This window comes from Anolis carolinensis, chromosome 1, assembly GCF_035594765.1.
Source record: "Anolis carolinensis isolate JA03-04 chromosome 1, rAnoCar3.1.pri, whole genome shotgun sequence".
Classification (NCBI taxonomy): Eukaryota; Metazoa; Chordata; class Lepidosauria; order Squamata; family Dactyloidae; genus Anolis; species Anolis carolinensis.
The window spans coordinates 58,882,009-58,901,398 of NC_085841.1; positions in this window are offsets into that span (position 1 = coordinate 58,882,009).

The window sequence follows — 19,390 nt, forward strand, 5'->3', positions numbered from 1 at the left end:
ATTTGTATTGGAAAAAAATTCCTGACCAGTGCTGTGTTAGTGCTGTGGAAAACATCCTACATATATAATCTTTCACACAAAATATGTCCTGAACGGCAAATAGTCTTCAAAAGCTATATATTTTTCAATGCCTTTCTCATGGAGAATGTAAAAAAATGGCTAAATTATTAAATCTTGCCTGTGGCAACAAAATGCATGAAGCTTTATATCCCTAAGGCAGAAGAAAATGTGTAAACAATCACGCTAAAAACCTGACAGCTGCCTAGGATCTTAATTCAAGTGGTGCTAAAGGGATTTCTTGCCTCAAAATATACTTGTGTTATGACCTGCAGAATTCCATGGGTGTGTGGGATATTAAAGTGTTGAATTTCTCTCCAGGACATTAAAAAACTATTCCCCTGGAATCTCTGCCTCTGAAATGTTTTAGATAATGCTGCTACCAAAGGCCTCTCCCTGAACTATTTTAGGAGAGGTTTCCCCACAGAAAAAGTAAGTTGGGGGGGCTGGGAGCTTTGGGTCCAGAAAAAGAGCCACGAAGGCAACATATGCTGCAGAGCCTGCACTTTCTCCATCCCTGGTTTGTGTGTATATACCCCCTTCTTCCATCTTGTTCTTGATTGGAAAAATCCGTTAAGTTTTTTCATGTCAAAAACATTACATAAACAAGTTTAAAACTGGTAAAATAAAGGGAACACAAGCAGCTAAATGATTTTAGACCAAAAACGGGCAACAGCGACTGCATTGTCTGTAGCTTTAAACAGTTCTTCCTCTGTGCATGAGGCAGGGCACTGTGGGCAAGCATATAAATGCTGAGTTGTTTGTTCTGCTACACAGTCGCACAAGGTGGAAGATTCTTTTAGATAGTGCCATTTAGCCAGGTTGTTTTTTGATCTGCCAACTCCACTTCTAAGTCTGTTCAAGGACTTCCAAGTTGCCCATTCTTGGTTTGCCCCAGAAAGAAGACCCTCTTGGAGGGCCATCCAGTTGGAATTGTCTGATTTTGCTTCTCACAGGGATAATCTTGCTGTTGCTGGAGGAACATTTAGAGGAGAGGTGGTTCTCATGAAACTGTTCCTTGGTTTAAGTCTACTGCGAGGAGCCTGATAGCCATACAGTGGTGGCTTTTACAGTGTTCAAACTTATTTCTCTTACAGTTAGCAGTAACTTCCCACCACACATCAGGAGAGGCAATGCCAGCTAGCTTATAAATTCTATCAGCAGGTGTAGGTTTAAGACATCCTGTGATTATTCTATGTCTCATTCAGTGCTATATTCACCTGCTTCGTGTGGGCAGATTTATGCCTGACGGGGCAGGCATACTCAGCATTTGAGTAGGACAAAGCCATGGCTGATGTTCTTACTAAGTTTGGGCCTGCACACCATGCACTATTAGTAAGTTTCCACAGGATGTTATGGCATGCAGCTACTTTTTGCTTGGTATTCACACATTGTTTCCTAAATGTTAATGTTTGGTCTAAGATGACGCCGAGATATTTAGGGTGGGAACAGTGTTCCAGCTATTGGACTTCCTAGGTGATCTCCCATTTCCCGTTGACTCCACAATTACATAAATGGAAAGCACACACACATTTATTTATTTATTTAATTTATATACCTCTCTTCTCCCCCGGGGGACCCAGAGTGGTTTTACACAATGGCAGAATCAAATGCCACATACAATACAACAAGCAGTAAAAACCAAAAATAAAACACGAACAAAAGCTGGTATCCAAATCAAATTAAAACAATTAAAACCATGTGACCATTACAAAAGGGGAAGTTTCGAGCCAAAGTCAGAGCCAGTCCGCGTTCAAATCAATATTAATTCATAGAATCCATCAGGTCATATCAGCTCATATCTTAGGATGGGGCAAATGCTTTATCCCATAGCTAGGTCTTCAGCTGCTTCCTAAAAGACATCAGTAAGGAGGTTTCCCTAATCTCCCTTGGCAAGGAGTTCCACGGCTACGGAGCCACCACTGAAAAAGCCCTGTCTCTCATCCCCGCCAACCGCACCTGTGACGGCGGCTGGATCGAGAGCAGGGCCTCGCTCGAAGATCTTAATCTGTGGGACAGCTTGTAGGGGGAGATACATTCTGAGAGGTAAGTTGGACCAGAGCCATTTAAGGTTTTGTAGGCCAAACCCAGCACTTTGAATTGTGCCCAGAAGCTAACAGGCAGCCAGTGGAGCTGCTTCAACAGAGGAGTTGTATGCTCCCTGAATGGTGCTCTGGTTAGTAACCTGGCTGCAGAACGTTGGACTAATTCCAGCTGCCAGTCTTCAAAGGCAACCCCATGAAGAGTGTGTTGCAAAAGTCCAAATGAGATGTAACAAGAGCGGGGACCACTGTGGCCAAGTCAGGCTTCCCAAGGTATGGGTGCAGTTGGCACACAAGTTTGAGTTGTGCGAAGGCCCCCCTGGCCCTGGGGTGTTCTGTGGGTAGATGATCCTTGAGTGCTGTTTGGGGAAGGGCTTGTTTGGAGGGCTCCTGAAGGGCTTGGGTGTTCATTTTGCGCCTTATATTTCTTCCTCGGAGTCTGCATTTGGGGGCGATCTTGATAGCCATCGTGGATTGGATTAACCTGTGGTCTGTCCAGCAGTCATCAGCACCTGTCATGGCTCTTGTGAGAAGCACATCGTGGCGGTCTCTGGCACGTGTAATTACATAGTCCAAGAGCTGCCAATGCTTTGACCGGGGGTGCTTCCATGATGTCTTGAGCTTGTTTTTCTGGCGGAAGAGTGTGTTGGTGATGACAAGGTTGTGCTCTCCGCATTTGGTGAGAAGCAAGATGCCATTCGAGTTGCTGTTTCCGACCCCGTCTTTTCCTATGATCCCTGGCCACAGGTTGGAGTGCCGTCCAACTCTTGCATTAAAGTCCCCCAGGAGGATGATTTTGTCCTCCTTAGGTATCTCTGATAGGATGGTGTCTAGCTGACAATAAAAATTTTCCTTGATGTCTTTGTCAGCATCTAGTGTTGGTGCATAGACACATATGATGGTTGCCTGTTGGTTTTTGGCAAGGTTAATTCGGATGGTTGAGAGTCATTCGTCAATGCCAGTGGGTATTTCAGTCAGGTGCTTCACCAGGTATTTCTGATAGCAAAGCCAACTCTGTGTATTCTTCGTTCTTCTTCAGGCAGTCCCTTCCAGAAGAAGGGGTAGACTCCTTTTTCTTCCTTCAGCTGTCCCTCTCCTGCTCTCCAGGCCTCCTGAAGTACTGCTATGTTGATGTTAAAGTGTCCCAGCTCCCTTGCAATGATAGCAGTCCTGTGTTCAGGGCATTCACTGTCAGTGTTATCCAACAGTGTCTGTACGTTCCATGTTCCAAAGTTCATTTCTCTTTTTTGGCCGCAGAGTGGTGACCCCTCTGGATGTGGCAGTCCAGTCAGGGATAAGAGAGGCAGACTATATTTGGGGCACCTTTTCTAGCCCCTTCCCTGTGTGGGGTGAGCAGAGCGGATCCTAAAAAGGGCTGCTCAGTCATGGATACAGCTGCCAGACTACTCGACTGCCTCGGTCCTTGAGGTAGAGCGACTGAGTCTGTATCCACCACCCATGTGCCAGTCTGTGACTAGGGGCTTCCAGATTTCACAGTCCTGTCCCGTCGCCACTCGCTGATTGCCATGGGACTTTTGTTGGTTTGTTTTTATTTTTGTTGGAAGACGCCTGTGTGTGATTTTTTTTTTTTTAATGCGTGGAGGTCGGTGCACGGCCGGTCAACACACAGTCTTCACAGAGTGAGGTCCCAGCCAGTGGCATGATTAACATGACGACGGTGGCTTCTCAGACTTTTGCAGCCTTCTTCCGCCTTCACTGCCATTGTAACATGTACCATGTTATCCTCCGCCTACTCAGCCGTTGAGGTCTTAGGGTCTTTGGATTGTTCTTGGTCTGGATCCTCCCCTCCTGGGAGTTGTGCCCTCAGGTGCATTGGAACATGCAAGCCCCCTCACCACGGCAAGGTGACAATCCATCGAGGGGGATTGAATCAATTGAAGGGAGATATTGACAAGCTGGAATGTGTCCAGAGGAGGGTGACTAAAATGATCAAGGGTCTGGAGAACAAGCCCTATGAGCAGCGGCTTAAAGAGATGGGCATGTTTAGCCTGCAGAAGAGAAGGCTGAGAGGAGATTTGATGAGGGCCATGTATAAATATGTGAGAGTATGTTATAGGGAGGAGGGAGCAAGCTTGTTTTCTGCTGCCTTGGAGACTAGGACGCTGCTTCAAACTACAGGAAAGGAGATTCCACCTGAACATGAGGAAGAACTTCCTCACTGTGAGAGCTGTTCAGCAGTGGAACTCTCTGCCCCAGCGTGTGGTGGAGGCTCCTTCTGTGGAGGGTTTTAAGCAGAGGCTGGGGCTTTGAACGTGATTTTCCTGCTTCTTGCCGGGGGGTTGGACTGGATGGCCCACGAGGTCTATCCAACTCTATGATACTTAAATGGTAAATTTCAAGTCATTTTAGTATGTCTTTTTCAATTCTAAAACAGAATTTTCTTTCTCTTCAGAGTTATTGTGACACTAAGCATTATAAACAATTTGTAAATTAAAAATTACGTGCCAGGAGGTGGAGGGCCAGGAGTGATTTTGCTCCAGGATCCCAAAAGTGTGAGATGACTTTGGGGACTGACCCCTGAGTTGTCCCGGGACTATCTGGGGGTCAGTCCCCACAGGGCCAATGCCCCATTAGACCCAGACCTTTCATGAAGGCCCGGATCTATTGGGTATCTAATTAATTCAGGACAAAGCAGGGTTTACATACTTTGTCCTGAATTAATATGCTTTTATCTGAGGTGCTGTTTGACGCCTTAGGTAAAAGCCCGACAGGCCCCACATATTGGTCTGTCTGGAAGCACCATGGGATAAGCAAATAATCTGGGATCAGATCCTAAGAAAAAGGGCAGTGTAGATCCAGCCTCAGAAGAAAGTGAGGAAATAACTAACTCTCTTAAAATCTGTTATTTCCCACAAAGTTGACCCCTGGAGTTTTGCTTGTGTTTCAAAAATGCTTTTACAGAATAAGGGACAAAATGACTTTTCTCCCATCTGTGTCACATCTGTGTATATCCTTGTAATTCAGCTCAGCTAGTGTTTTCACATTTGTAATATATATTTGAGGCTTCATGCTGTCAACTGCCACTATTAGATGGAAAGTACCACAGACCTAATTAAATCAGTAATGGGTTTTCCACTCCTATACTCTCTGAGTGACAGTTTAATAAGGAATTCCAATGAGAATGTATAAACCACAACTAAACTTCATCTTAACAAGATATGTTTCATGCATTCTGAAAATGAGGTGTAAAGGCAGGTGATGCTTAATATTTCCCACAGCAAATCATTCTGATTCATTTGAATTTTGAATCATGGTTACCACTTCCACTTAGAAAGGGTTCTTCTGTGTATGCTTTCACTAGTAGTTTGCTTCCTAAAAGTCAGAACTGACTTAATGCATTATCGTGTACTCTTCACTTTCTTGAGCCACAAGAAGGTCTGGTGCCAGGCATCAAACAATCCATCAATAGATCACAAAATGAGAGCTTATGTGGGCATAAGAGATTGTATAGTTCTCCATTCACCCGGATATCCTCAGGGATATCCCTTTCCAAGTTGGATATGCCCCTGGAAATCTTCACCCTAATAAGCATTCAGCCACTTGCCCATCCTCAAAACTGAATCTAGCTCAATAGTGAAAGAGTTGGGTTTGTGTGTGTGGAGGGGGGGGGGGATTTCCAAAAAGGAAAAAAAAGGCATTCAAAAAGGTATTGCAGCAGCAGCAGCAATAGCAGCAGTCAGCAGACCAGAAGCTTCTAGTGCCAGCAATAGATCAATTGAGCTTAAGCAATTCAGGAGCCTAGTCAAGCTTGTAAAAGTTATAAAAGATGTTATTCAAAGAACTACATATGTAGATAGAATAGTTAACAGGGCCTACCTATCTAACTAACTCACTCACATCAGACATCTTGTCTCTCCTTGCTCACAGGAGAAAAACAAAAGAGGACTCAAGGGCTTGCCATATGCTCAGAAAAAGAGGTGCCCTTAGGAAGTATCAGTTTAATAAGGAAAATGATAGGAGAGAGAAAGGAAGACAGGCAGAAAAAGAGGCTAATGGGGGAAGGGCTTTTCCCTGCCTATTTTAGGACCTCATCAAGATGGAGGGGGGGAAGTAAAGAAAACTGAAGGGAACTGTCTTAAACAGTCCCGCAGAGGTGGTTCAACCACCAGGCCAACTAGGCAGTTGCCTGTGGCGCCATCTTGTTGTGGGCGCCATCGAGGCAACTCCTGTCTCCTGCAGCTTGCCTCCACAAGGTATTGAACTGCTTTTTCTGTTGACTTGTTGTAAAACATGATGTTTGTCAAATTAAGCATTAAATTTGATGTTTTATAGGCTTTTCCTTAATCCCTCCTTATTATCCAACATTTTTGCTTATCCATCGCTTTTATTTTTCAGTGATTGGTTGGGGGGGGGGCGCCAAAATTCTGTTCGCCTACACTTGAAAAATACCTAGGGCCGGCTCTGCGGTCCCCTCCTATCTTTCCTCACCTTTAGGGATGGTCAGCCATTCCACGTGCTTATGGCACCTTTCTCCATCTTCTCCCTGCTTTCCTCCACATTCTGCTGCTTGAAGCCTGGTAACACCCAACTCCTGGAGATGGGCTTCAGACGTTGTTTCCATGTACTGAAGAAACCAGAGCCCCATGAATTCCCACAGGAAGTGCCCTCAGATCATGTGATGTCCTCCATGGGACACATAGGGAGCTCCGTTCCCTAGGCACATGGAAACAGTGCCTAGCAGCCATCTTATGAGGTTTACAAGTTTGTACAGGATGTGTTTGAGTTCCAACAGAAAGTACTCACAGTTGTGGCAAAGAGGGAGTAACAAACAATTGTAGACTTAAATATTGGTCTAAGCATAAATGCAACATTGTCCTGCCTGCATGTTCATGGCACAGGAACAGGAAGGATGGGAAGACTATGAACCATAAATATCTGGACGTACATCAGGGAGATATATTAATCCACAACAGCACATGGCAGCATAGGGAGGGTCTGATCCCTGATTATCTGCTTTGAACTGGATTATAAGAGTCTACACTGCCAGATAATCTGGGATAAGAAGATAATTTGGGATGAGATTCTGGTATATAGGTCAGTGTATATCCAGACACAAAAAAATGGATGTTATAGGACATTCGAGGATGGGTTTACACTGAAATGCTGAAGCAATCATTCTTGCAAAACTGGTAGTAACACTTATGGCCTTGTCCTTACATTTCTGTCAGTAAGTTCTTTAAATAATTAATTTGCAGCCAGAACAAACCTGAGGGCGTGTTCTCACATTTTGAAAACTAACGTGTTGAGTGTTGGATTTAGTGAATTAATTGGTCACACTGCAGATGATTCCATGGAAAGAGGTCATTGGATTGCTCTATCTTCTAACCACATCCCAAACAAACTGTGTGAATAAAAACACATCTAGTTATTGTAAATCTATGCAACCTTTATCTCAGCACATCTAAATGATGGTGGCAATTAGCCCTTAAAATCGGTCAGTTATAATATAATAGTCAATTACAAGTTATGTATTAAAATGGAGCAAAACCTACTATGTCTTCAATCTCCCCTGCCTGTTTTGTATTAGGCCTTAATGAATAAAAATGTAAATTACTGTTTTTCAGTTAATAACCTCATTTGAAATAAAAAGGCTTCAGTCAGAGAGACCAAAGAACATAATAACATTTCATTAGGACCCTTAATTTGGATCATCATTAGCAACACCTTGGATTAATCTTGTTGGAGGTGGTTGGATTGTTTAGATCTCCAGATTTTAACTGGATTAAACTAGGTGACACTTCCCATGATTCCATAGCATTGAGCCACGGCAGTTAAACTCCTCTAAAAGTAGAGTTTAAAATAACAACAACAACAACAACAACAACAACAACAACTTTATTATTGTATCCTGCCCCATCTCCCCGAGTGGACTTGGGGCGGCTCACATGGGGACCAAGCCCGACAACATACAAAAAAATAAATAAATTAAATGCAATCCAATCACAATAAATTAATACGTAATTATAAAAACACACCATCACACAATAAAAATGTGGCCGAAGGCCAAGAGTGACATAATGGCACGTCAATCTTCAGTCTTGAGGAGAAGGATAAATTTGTAATTGGGCATTATCTTGGGGGAACTAATAACATGGGGCAGAGATAAAGTGCAGAAGGCTAGGATATAGGTGGGGGTGGGGACTCAATCAGTTGTTCATCTTAATCAAAGGTAGCTTGAAAAAAACAGGTTTTCAAATCTTTTCGGTATGAGGTCAGAGTGGAAGTTAATCTTATTTCTCTCAGAAGAGAGTTCCAGAGCCGGGGGGGGGGGGGGGGGGGGAAGCACGACTTAGACAAATCCCAAGTTCTATTCCTCAGATGTAAACCTTTTCTGTCAATTTCTAAAGAAATTTGTAACTTTTAAAAATGCCTTTTACCCAAAATCACCAGCAGTCAAATGAAGTCACACCCTTATCCCACTTACAAAATTTATAGTATTATCAGTACTACTCAATCTATTCTTGCTGCTCAGTATTTTTAATTTCTGCATTATTAGCACCCATCAAGGAATCAATGTTGATGAAAGACAGTATAGAAATACACAAAATGTAATGTTGATCCTTAAGAATCTAAATCATATTTGCAATCCATAAAAAAATAACTTTTCAAGTCTTTTCATAATTTTGTATCACAAAATATAAACAGATCAATAATATTTAAATTCACAGCTTCAATGATTGACTCAGACTGCTTCCACACAAAGGAAAAATCTGGTCCAACCCAGGTTTAACAAATCTGGGTCTGGACGGACTTCTGCCCCCACACTGGCTTGAAAAACCTGCACTTTTGGTGGGGAGGGGAGGAGTGTATATGCCCTTCTTGAACCTTCCCCAAAACTTCCCTTTTTTGCTCCTCGCCCTCCGCTTCTTTTGGCATGTCAATTCTACATGCCAGGAGACCTCTGGCAGCAATGTAATGGTGGCCTAGTAAGTTATTTTCTCCTTTTGGAAGGGTTTTAAGGAGTTTCTGGGGAGGGGATTCAGCCCAGAAAGCCCACAAGGTCAGTGCGGACTGACCCCTCTGTAATCCCAGGACTGCCAAAGAGGCAGTCCAGGCAGGGTCCATACTGGATCAGATCCAAGTCTTTCAGGAAGACCCAGGTCTAATTCAGTATCTAATTAATTCAGGACTAAGCAGGGTTTTCCTGCTATGTCCTGAATTAATTTGCTTTTACCTGAGGACCCACATTTTGGGTGCTGTGTAGATGCACCCAAAGGCCCCTTCCATACAGCTATATACAATCTCACATTATCTGCTTTGAACTGGGTTATGGCAGTGTGGACTTATATAACCCAGTTCAAAGCAGATATTGTGGATTATCAACCTTGATACTCTGGGTTATATGGCTGTGTAGAAGAGTCCTAAAATAGTATCAGATCCCAGTCTAGCTGCAAAAATAATCCAAAGCTAACTAGAAATAGTGATACTATCAAATAATACTCCAAAACACCATTAAACTGCAAGAGAGTTTGAAAGCAATGAGACAAGAAGCTGGAAACTTCACTTGAAAAAAACTAATTTTATAATTATTATAGTTTGGGCAGCTAAACAAAATAATCTGAAAAAGGAAATTGCTCAAATTTCTCACACCAGATGTCTTATAAATGCGATAACAGGCTATTTAATTCTCTTTGAAATTTGATAAGTGAGGAATTTTGGACTAGGAAGCTGATAAGTACATTCTCAATGGCTTTCTGCTCATTTCCTTTATTACTGCAGATACTTGAAGTACAATGAAACCATGGAAATGCCCACTTCTATTATTTGCACAAAGAAGTCATGTTCTCCAAAAAGTCATAACAGAGACAAATGAAAAACAGATTTAATAAGTGTTTGTAGCTAGATTATGGAAATTTTTAAAGGATATAACAGAAATGCTTTTACTTAAAGCCCACTTTTAGTTTACAAGGGTATATTGTAGCACCTTAGAAACTAACTGTGAGTTTGGAAATCTAAGCTTCCATTGATGTATCTAAGAAAGCTGACTCAGCTACACTGTACAATTTGACACGGTTTTAACTGCCTTGGCTCAATGCTATTGAATTATGGGAGTTATAATTTTACAAGGCATTTAGCCTTCTCTGCCAAAGAGTGCCAGTTCCTCACCAAACTAGAACTGCCCTGGTTCCATTGCATTGAGCTGTGGCAGATAAAGTATTGTCAAACAGCCACAACTCAATTGTAGAAGTAATCTACAAAGCAGATATATTCTCACAGTTATTAAAAGTATATGCTACCAACTTTGCATACTAAAATTCCAGGCTAACGTTGCTATGTCTTTGATTTCTATAGCATATTTTTGCTTTTCTCTATGATTGCAAAATATGCTGGTGATCATAGATGATACTGATTGACTGACATAAGGAGGAAAACATATGCAAGCAGAGATACCACATCACCACCCTTTTAGTTCAGTAACATGGCATTGGGGAGAAGAAATTGTGCATGGATTATGTACTTTATTGGTCTTTTTCAACAAGTATACAGGTTAGTCAGAAGTCCAAGAACAGTGAGAGACCAGACATGGTTTGCATCTATTATTTCAGAACCTGATAGAAGAAAATATTATGCCATTGTTCTGTCTTTTAAGGAAATCTTGTTAAAAGTACAAGTTGGTTCTGTCAACCTATACAATCTATCAGTAATCCTCTCAGGATATCACTCCTCTTAATATTCCTTCAGCAATAGCAAGGTTATCCCTCTGGGCAGAAATATAAGGCAATTCCAACTGGATGGCCCCCTATGAGGGTCTTCCTCCAGGGGCAAACCAAGAATGGACAACTTGGAAGTCTCTCAACAGACTCAGAAGTGGAGTGGACAAGGTCAAAAGATAACTTGGCAAAATGGCACTATCTAAAAGAATCTTTCTTCCACCTTGTGTGACTGTGTAGCAGAAAAAACAACTCAGCATCTATATGCTTGCCCACTATGCCCTGCCTCATGCACAGAGGAAGAACTGTTTAAAGCTACAGACAATGTGGTTGTTATTGCCTGTTTTTGGTCTAAAATTATTTAGCTGCTTGTGCTCCCTTTATTTTATCAGTTTTATATTTATTTATTTATGCAATGCCTTTGACAAGAAAATAAATAAATAAATCCTCTCAGGATGTCCTGGAAGGAAGGAAGGTATGCCTGGGGTGGAGGGGAGGGCTGACACCCATTCAGTAACACGTCTAGCCACTGCCCTTCCAGACAGTGCTGGTGGGTAATATCAGTGAGGAGAAAAAGGGAGGCTATCATAAGATTGGGCGAAGGCACATGGGCAAAGCAAGTGCAAGCCAGGCAAGGGTGGCTGGGAAGCTGGTTTGGAGAACTTGGTAGTTTGTGCTAAATAGGTGGCAACAGGCAGCCAGGTCTTAAATCACCTACCACCCCACTCTATCACATGTTGTGTTCCAATGCCCTGTGCCTGGTCTCTCAACATGGAGGCCATCAAAAGCATAGTCTTCCTGCAGCATTATTCATTGCATAGTCCAAGTCTATTATTTCTAGATTTTTCCCCTGATGGGTTAGGAGAAAAATGCGATTGAATAGGAAATACCACATTAATGCAATTCTAATGCACACCTTTTTTGGCGAAATTGCTCTGCCAAAATTGGGGTGTGCATTAGATTCACATAATGTGTTTGCCTCAATCTATGGCCTCCTTGCCAGGAGGACTCCCAAACTGCGGATCGTGTCCTCAGGGGGAGTGCTAGCCCATCGAGCACAGGTTGCCACCCTATACCACAATCAGCCTCCCAACTGACTAGGAAGACCTCTGTCTTGTCTGAATTAAGCTTCAGTTTGTTAGCCCTCATCCAGCCCATCACAGCTGCCAGGCACTGGTCCAGGACCCAGGCAGCTTCCTTGGTTTTAGATGAAAATGAGTAATAGAGTTGTGTGTCATTTGCACAAAGATTGCACCAAACTCCAAAACTCCGAATGACTTTACCCAGCAGTTTCATACAGATGTTAAAAAACATTAGGAATAGAACTGAATCTTGTGGAACCGCATAGGGTTCAAATGGTTATCCCCCAGCATCACCATCCGGGACCGATCGTCCAATTATGAGTAGAGCCACTACAAAAAGGTGCCCCTAAGTCCCATCCCGGAGAGACAGCCCAGAAGGATACCATGGTCGATGGTATAGAAAGCCAATGAGAGATCCAAAAGAGCCAACAGGGATACACTCCCCATGTCTAGCTCACTGCGGAGGTCATCCACCAAGGCAATCAAAGCTGTCTCTGTCCCGTCCCTATGCCTTTTCTTTCTCCCTTTCCTTCTTGCATCTTCTTTCCATTCCCTTTCCCTCTCTATGTCTCCTTTCTCAAATACCTTCTTTCTCTCCCTCCACCCTTCCTTCTCTATGCCTTTTCTTTCTCCCTGTCCTTCTTGTGCATTCTTTCAATTCCCTTCCCCTGTCCCTGCCTTTTCTTTCTCTCCTTCCTTCTTGTACCTGCTTTCCATTCTCTTTCCCATTCTCTGCCTTATCCTTATCAGCCTGCTGAGAAGATAAGATATCTTTCTCAGCCTGGTGAGAAGAGGGAATCTGACCATTTCCTAGTTGCTATCAGCACTCAAAATCTAGCATAGAGTGGGTTATGCAGCTCTCAAGGTGGTGCTAAAATGAAATTCCGCTTTCCCTCTGGGAGTTGCAGTTCCACAGTTTCTTGAAAGACACACAGTTCTCAGTCTTGATCTGGGAAGAGGCTATCAGCTGGGAACATTTCTCAATGTGACAGAAGCACAACACTTCATGCTGTATTTTCCCAGAACACAATATTCTGCTCTTGACCTGCATCTGTCAGGGTCACTATGTTCTTTTTTTTTCCAGAGAAATTTCTCTAGATCTCTGAATCGGTACTGATATTTCGGAAAGTATGTGTGTGTGTGTGTGTTTTTCTCCTGGGTTGACCGTGATGATTCTGCTCATTTTTTAAAGAAAACTACTGATATCATGTACAATCCTAAACACACACACACATTGACCAACCAAGCTTAACTAAAAGTGGACCAAAATGAACAACTTTCTGTGGGTACGGAGGAATACCTTAGATTTGTTATTTGGTATCAGATAGAAATCCTTGGATCAGGGAATTAGCTACGAAGGTGTTGTAACAAATATCTGCATTTACAGTATGTCCAGGAAAATTGCTGAAAGTGTCCATATTAATGTTTCTACTCTTTGACCACAAGGAAATGGCTTGTTGAGTGGGATATTTCATTGCTTAAAAGACAGGTTGTGACCATGGTGCTCATCATATGGTTAGAGATTTCCAAGCAATGATTCATCAAAATCAGTATGTATTATAGAGACCCTCTCATCCTGAAATCCAGTATTTGTCTGAAAGATAGTGGACAGATCAAGAACAAAATATTGCTACATTGCTAAAACTAAGGTCCAAAACATTGCTACAGTCAGAGAAGAGTGCAGATTACAAGATACCACGGAGTAGACTACATGCTAGCGCTCATCCAAATAAGATTCTTGCTGTATAATCATTTGTCAGAGTGTGATATCAAGAGATAATGTAGCCTGTTTGGTAACTACAACAATGCACACAAATTTCTATAGCACAACTGACAAACACTTTAAAAGTATAGACAGGTCAACACATACAAAAGCAGAGGAATCAAAGTTTAGTTTTAGAGTCTCTTATCCCAAAAGGGAAGATTCCAGATTTTCTCTGGTCCATAGCAATGAATCGCCAGGTGTGTAGTTACTGTATACAGTAATGGTGGAGAAATAAGGGCATTGCATTGCATTAACTAGCATGGCAGTAACACAAAATTTCAGTTGCACCCAAAGAAAAGAGGCAGGCAATCCAGGATAAGTGAACATCGCAGATATAAAAGTCTAAGTGTGGGAAATGTTCAATGTCTCATTCTCCAATGCTTGAAATTTGAAGGCTGAAAGAAAATTTCACTCAGGAAGGAAGAATTCTTACTGGGGACAATGAAAAATTCTGCCTTCCCCTGGAAATATACTTCTGCCTTTTTGTAAATCCATTAGTACATCTGATGCCCTCTAATAAAACCATTTAGCCTTAAGAGGAAATGATCTGGTTGAAACAAACTACTATACTATTCCCAGCATATTTATCTGACTATTTATCAACTTTATTTGACAGTTATTGATGAGGTGGCCAAAGTGGTATAATCTTCTTTTAGCCATCTTGATTTCAAATTGTGCTCCCATGGAATTTCCCACATTTTACTGAAAGATATTGTGACACAGAAATGATAACATCATGTCACTGACTAAACAGTTGAAAAGTCAGTTCCTGTTCTTCAGGGGTCCAGAAAGCAACTAGAGTGGTTGATGCGTTTTAGCCACAGTTTACCTGACTAAATCTTGGTATTTCAGAACAAAACAAATGCATTTTTATTCATTGCCTTTCCATACATTTTAAAAAAGGTTTATTATTAGGGTGGAAGAGTGGGAGGCAAAAGAAAGAGGCAGATGAACCAGTTAGATTGATACACTGCTTTCATCCAAGAATTGTAATTGTATGCAGATCCCTAGTTAAAGCCCTTTATAATTCCACAGTTGAATGATCATCTTTCCAAGATCATAAATAAGAAAATGCAGAAATGTCACAACATCAGAAACATTTAATGGATCTTTTGTTGTTCAGTTTGCTGATCAAATGTATTCTGTTCAAGTATTGTCAAGAAAGATTTTCCATTACAGAAATTATTTCCTACACACCTATGGGACTTGAACATAGTCCAGTTCTGTATATTTATGAATTCATCCCTGCCATCCTTAAGTGGTTGTTCTGCATAATATATAAGCAATTTCCCCCCTTCTCTCTCCCCTCTCTCTAATTCATGCCTCCAAATTCCTGTCCTTATGCAGCTTGATTTATATTAACCATGCACAAGACAAAGGCTTCAACCAAATAGTTCAGAGAAATAGAAAAGATATTTAGGGGCTAAAGAAATGGATCTGAAATTAGGACCATGAGGACTGAACAGGCACAGAATACACAAAATGGTGACTGGTTGCAAATGAAAAAAAAAATAGATAAGCATTAGAAAGAGAATGGACAGATATCCTGAAACAGAATATGTCATTTATGTGTACTACCATGCAGAAGAAATGCTAAATAAAGGCATTGCAGAAGCCCTGGCTAGTATCTGCGGTAGAACACTGTCAAGGAATACCAGGTGTAGTGGTATATATTAAAGAGGAAGGCAATGGCATTCCTCAACTAAGAAAACCCTATGAAATTCACGAGGTCATCATAAATCAGTAGAAATGAAAGTATACAGTACACATTGTTTATATGTATTGACAGTCTTTTCTACCTGGATTCTCCATTTATGGAATGTACTTCATTTGGGTGCCAGTATTGGCTTTATTTTTCAGCTGAGTTTTTTTTAAAGCCTTTGGGATTGATATAATTTTCCAAATATTTATGTTTTAATTGTTTTGACCTTTTGTATTGTTTTAATATGTTGAATTGTTAAATAATTTTATCTGTTTAAATTACTGCTACTATTCTAAGTATTATATTGTTTAAATGTTTTTCATTATGTGCCACCCTATGATTCACAACGTAGGGTAACCTATAAATGTACAAATAAATAAATGCAAAATTAGAAATAATGGCTGTGAATCTATATCATGATCTACAGAAGTGGTTCTCGACCTGTGGGTCCCCAGGTGTTTTGGTTTACAACTCCCAGAAATCCCAGCCAGTTTATCAGCTGTTAGGATTTCTGGGAGTAGAAGGTCAAAACATCTGGGGACCCACAGGTTGAGAACTACTGATCTACAGCCTAGTCTACAATGACCCTATACCCCAGGTTCAACCAAAAGTTGAAACTGAATGTCCATGTGCAGTTAACCTATTTTTACCCTGAATTAGGAGAAGCTGAAAAAAAAAATATATAATTGGATATTAAAGTCAAGTGTGTCCGTTCCATTGTAATCCCTGTCTCACTATGTATGTATGTGAAAGCTGGAAAATGAAAAAAGTTGACAAGAAGAAAATCGACTCATTTGAAATGCTATGCTGGAATAGGGTTCTGTAGACACTGTGGATTACTAAGAAGACAAAGAAATGGGTCCTAGAACAAATCAACCATGACCTCTCCCTACACATCAAAATGAACACATTGAATTAATTCTTTGACATCCCAAAACAGCATGGCTTACTAGAAAAGACCATAACACTTGGTAAGATTGAAAGCAATAGGAAAAGAGGAAAAACACATTTCTGACAGATAGCCTCGATCAAAGACACCATGATTTTGAGTCAGTAAGACCTGAGAAGGACTGTCATGGATAGGGTGTCTTGCTGATGTTTAATTCATAGGTTGGCCAAGGGTTAAGATCAAATTGAAGGCAGATTGTTATGAGCTATGCTAGATAGACCAGAGTTTCTTAAACTATGGGTTGGGACTCCAAATGGGGTCATCGTAACTGTATGATGGGGTCATCTTTCCTTCTCTCCTATGTGCGCACACCTCTCTGCTTGCCCTTCATTCCCCTTCCTCCATCCTTTATATTCCTAGGGTCGCATAAAAATTTTAGGGTAAAAAGGGGTTGCAATTTTTTTTAAAAAAAAACAGTTAAGAAGCCCTGCACTAGACAAGAGGCCAGGAAGAGAGCTTTTACATCCTGGATTTCTATTCATCCTGGTAGAGGGAAGCCTCATTTCAAAGTACAAACTGAAATCTTCCTTCTTGTTGCATTCAATACAGCAGTCAATGCCTCCACATCTTATTTAATCCTAAAAATGGGGGTTCTTGTGAAATTGGCTCAGAATTGCATACTGATGCTTGCCTATACTTGAATGGCTTTTTCCCATAAGGCAGAGGATGACAGAGATCCCCATAAACTACATAGCAATCTAGGCATTGCCCTTATCAAAAAGATGTATGTATGTATCTCTTTCCCTTGTAGAGTACTATGATATGAAAGGATATTGTACTAATTGAAGTTGTGTAAGCATTACCTTGTAAAATTCAAGTTCAACTGAGCCAGCTCAGATCAGTCTATAGATGAAAAATGTTATTTGTAAATGTTCCACACTGACTGGAGTGTTAAGGATATATCTAACAGTAATGTCAAGTTGGAAGTATTATCTAAAGATCAGCGAGAACAATTTTCAGTTCATTGGAACTTATATGGTATAAAGTCTATAAACGTGATTATTTGTCCAATTCAAGAGGGAATCTTACTTCCTTCTCCTAATTTTTGTTATCTCTTTGGCAGCCATTCTTATATATTCTGAATATAAAATATGCTATTCTATCAAAGTTCTTTCTTTTCTGAATTCACAGCATGCATTTCACTGAAAATGCCATTTTCTGGCACTAGCAGGATGAAATTAGGCAGCTTTTATTGCAGGAACAATTTAAACAACCATCTTCCAAACAAGTGCTGCCACTTCCATATTGTTGTAATGAGTGATGGATTAATAAATGCTCATTATACAGTTTAGAGTTAAATTCTATACAAGTCTGTTCAGAAGCAGATCACACTGAGTTCAGAGGGATTGCTAACCTACAATATTTATAAAATAATGTTTTAGTGTTTCTTCTCCATCGTAAGACCTTTAAAAGATAATGTATTCCTTTTCTCATTCCACCAACACTCTTTTAGTTGGTTGAGAGATAAAGTTAAACAACAATCTTCTAAACAAGTGTGTGATTTATAAAACATGGAAGCCTCTTCTTTTCAAGCATTAAGCTCTGTCTTTGGTGTTTTGAATGCGATTTTCCTGCTTCTTGGCAGGAGGTTGGACTGGAAGGCCCATGAGGTCTCTTCCACTCTATGATTCTATTATTCTGTGATTCAGAATTCAGAGGCTCCCATGTATATGAGGTAAATCACAATGGCAATCGATCTGAAGAACATTCAGAGCTTGGAATGTTAGGCTTGAAAATTAATTCAATAATGTCAAATGTTAGAAATGGTAAAGTTAATTTGTAAAGATAAACACATTATTTAACTAATTTAATGTGGTTTGTTGACTAAGTAGTTGACTGGAATGTTAGTCTTGGGAACACCATGGGATTACTGTAGAATTAAAAATGGATTAAAGATAGATACATGAGGGTTTAATCTCTCTCTCTCTCTCTCTCTCTCTCTCTCTCTCTCTCTCTCTCTGGAGAAAAATGATTACAGCACAGTCAGGATAACGTGTGGTTATATTCTAAGTCCTTTATAGCAATTATTATTATTATTATTAAACTTTATTTGTACCCCGCTAGCATCTCCCGAAGGACTCGATGCGGCTTACAAAGGCCAAGGCCTCAACACACAATATAACAATACAAAACAAAAGGCAAATTAAAAACAATTAAAACAGTATAAACAACAAGCAATAAACAATACGCTAAAACACAATAAAACTGGGCCGGGCCAGAGTAATGGGTACAAGATTAAAAGTGCTGATGTGACAGGTGATATATAAGGCTTCTAGGGCAAGTGCAGAGTGCGATATACGATCTTAGTTCTAATAAAGTGCTTATGGGACTTGGTGTTGGAGATTTCCTATTAATCTGGGAAGGCACATTGGAACAGCCAGGTCTTCAAGTTCTTTCTGAAGACTGCCAATGTAGGGGCCTGTCTGAGATCCTTGGGGAGGGTGTTCCAGAGTCAGGGGGCCACCACGGAGAAGGCCCTGTCTCGTGTCCCCACCAACCGCGCTTGCAACGCAGGCGGGATCACGAGCAGGGCTTCTCCAGATGACCGAAGTGAATGCGTGGGTTCGTAGATGGAGATGCGGTCACGGAGGTAGGATGGTCCCAAACCGTTCAGGACTTTGTAGGTAAGCACCTGCACCTTAAATTGGGCTCGGAAAGTAAATGGCAGCCAGTGGAGCTCCTTGAACAGGAGGGTTGACCTCTCTCTGTAAGGGGCCCCAGTTAACATCCTGGCTGCCGCTCGTTGGACCAGTTGGAACTTCCGAGCCGTTTTCAAGGGCAGCCCCACGTAGAGCGCATTACAGTAGACCAGTCTGGAGGTGACCAAGGCATGGACCACCCCGGCCAGATCAGCCTTCGCGAGGTACGGTCGCAGTTGGCGCACGAGTCTCAATTGTGCGAAGGCCCTCCCAGACACCGCCGACGCCTGATCCTCGAGCGTAAGCGATGAATCCAAGAGGACTCCCAGATTGCGGACCTGTGGCTTCAGGGGGAGTGTAACCCCGTCCAGCACAGGTTGCCACCCTATACCCCGGTCAGGATTACGATCGACCAGGAGGACCTCTGTCTTGTCGGGATTGATCTTCAGCTTGTTCCTCCTCATCCAGATGGACACAGCAGC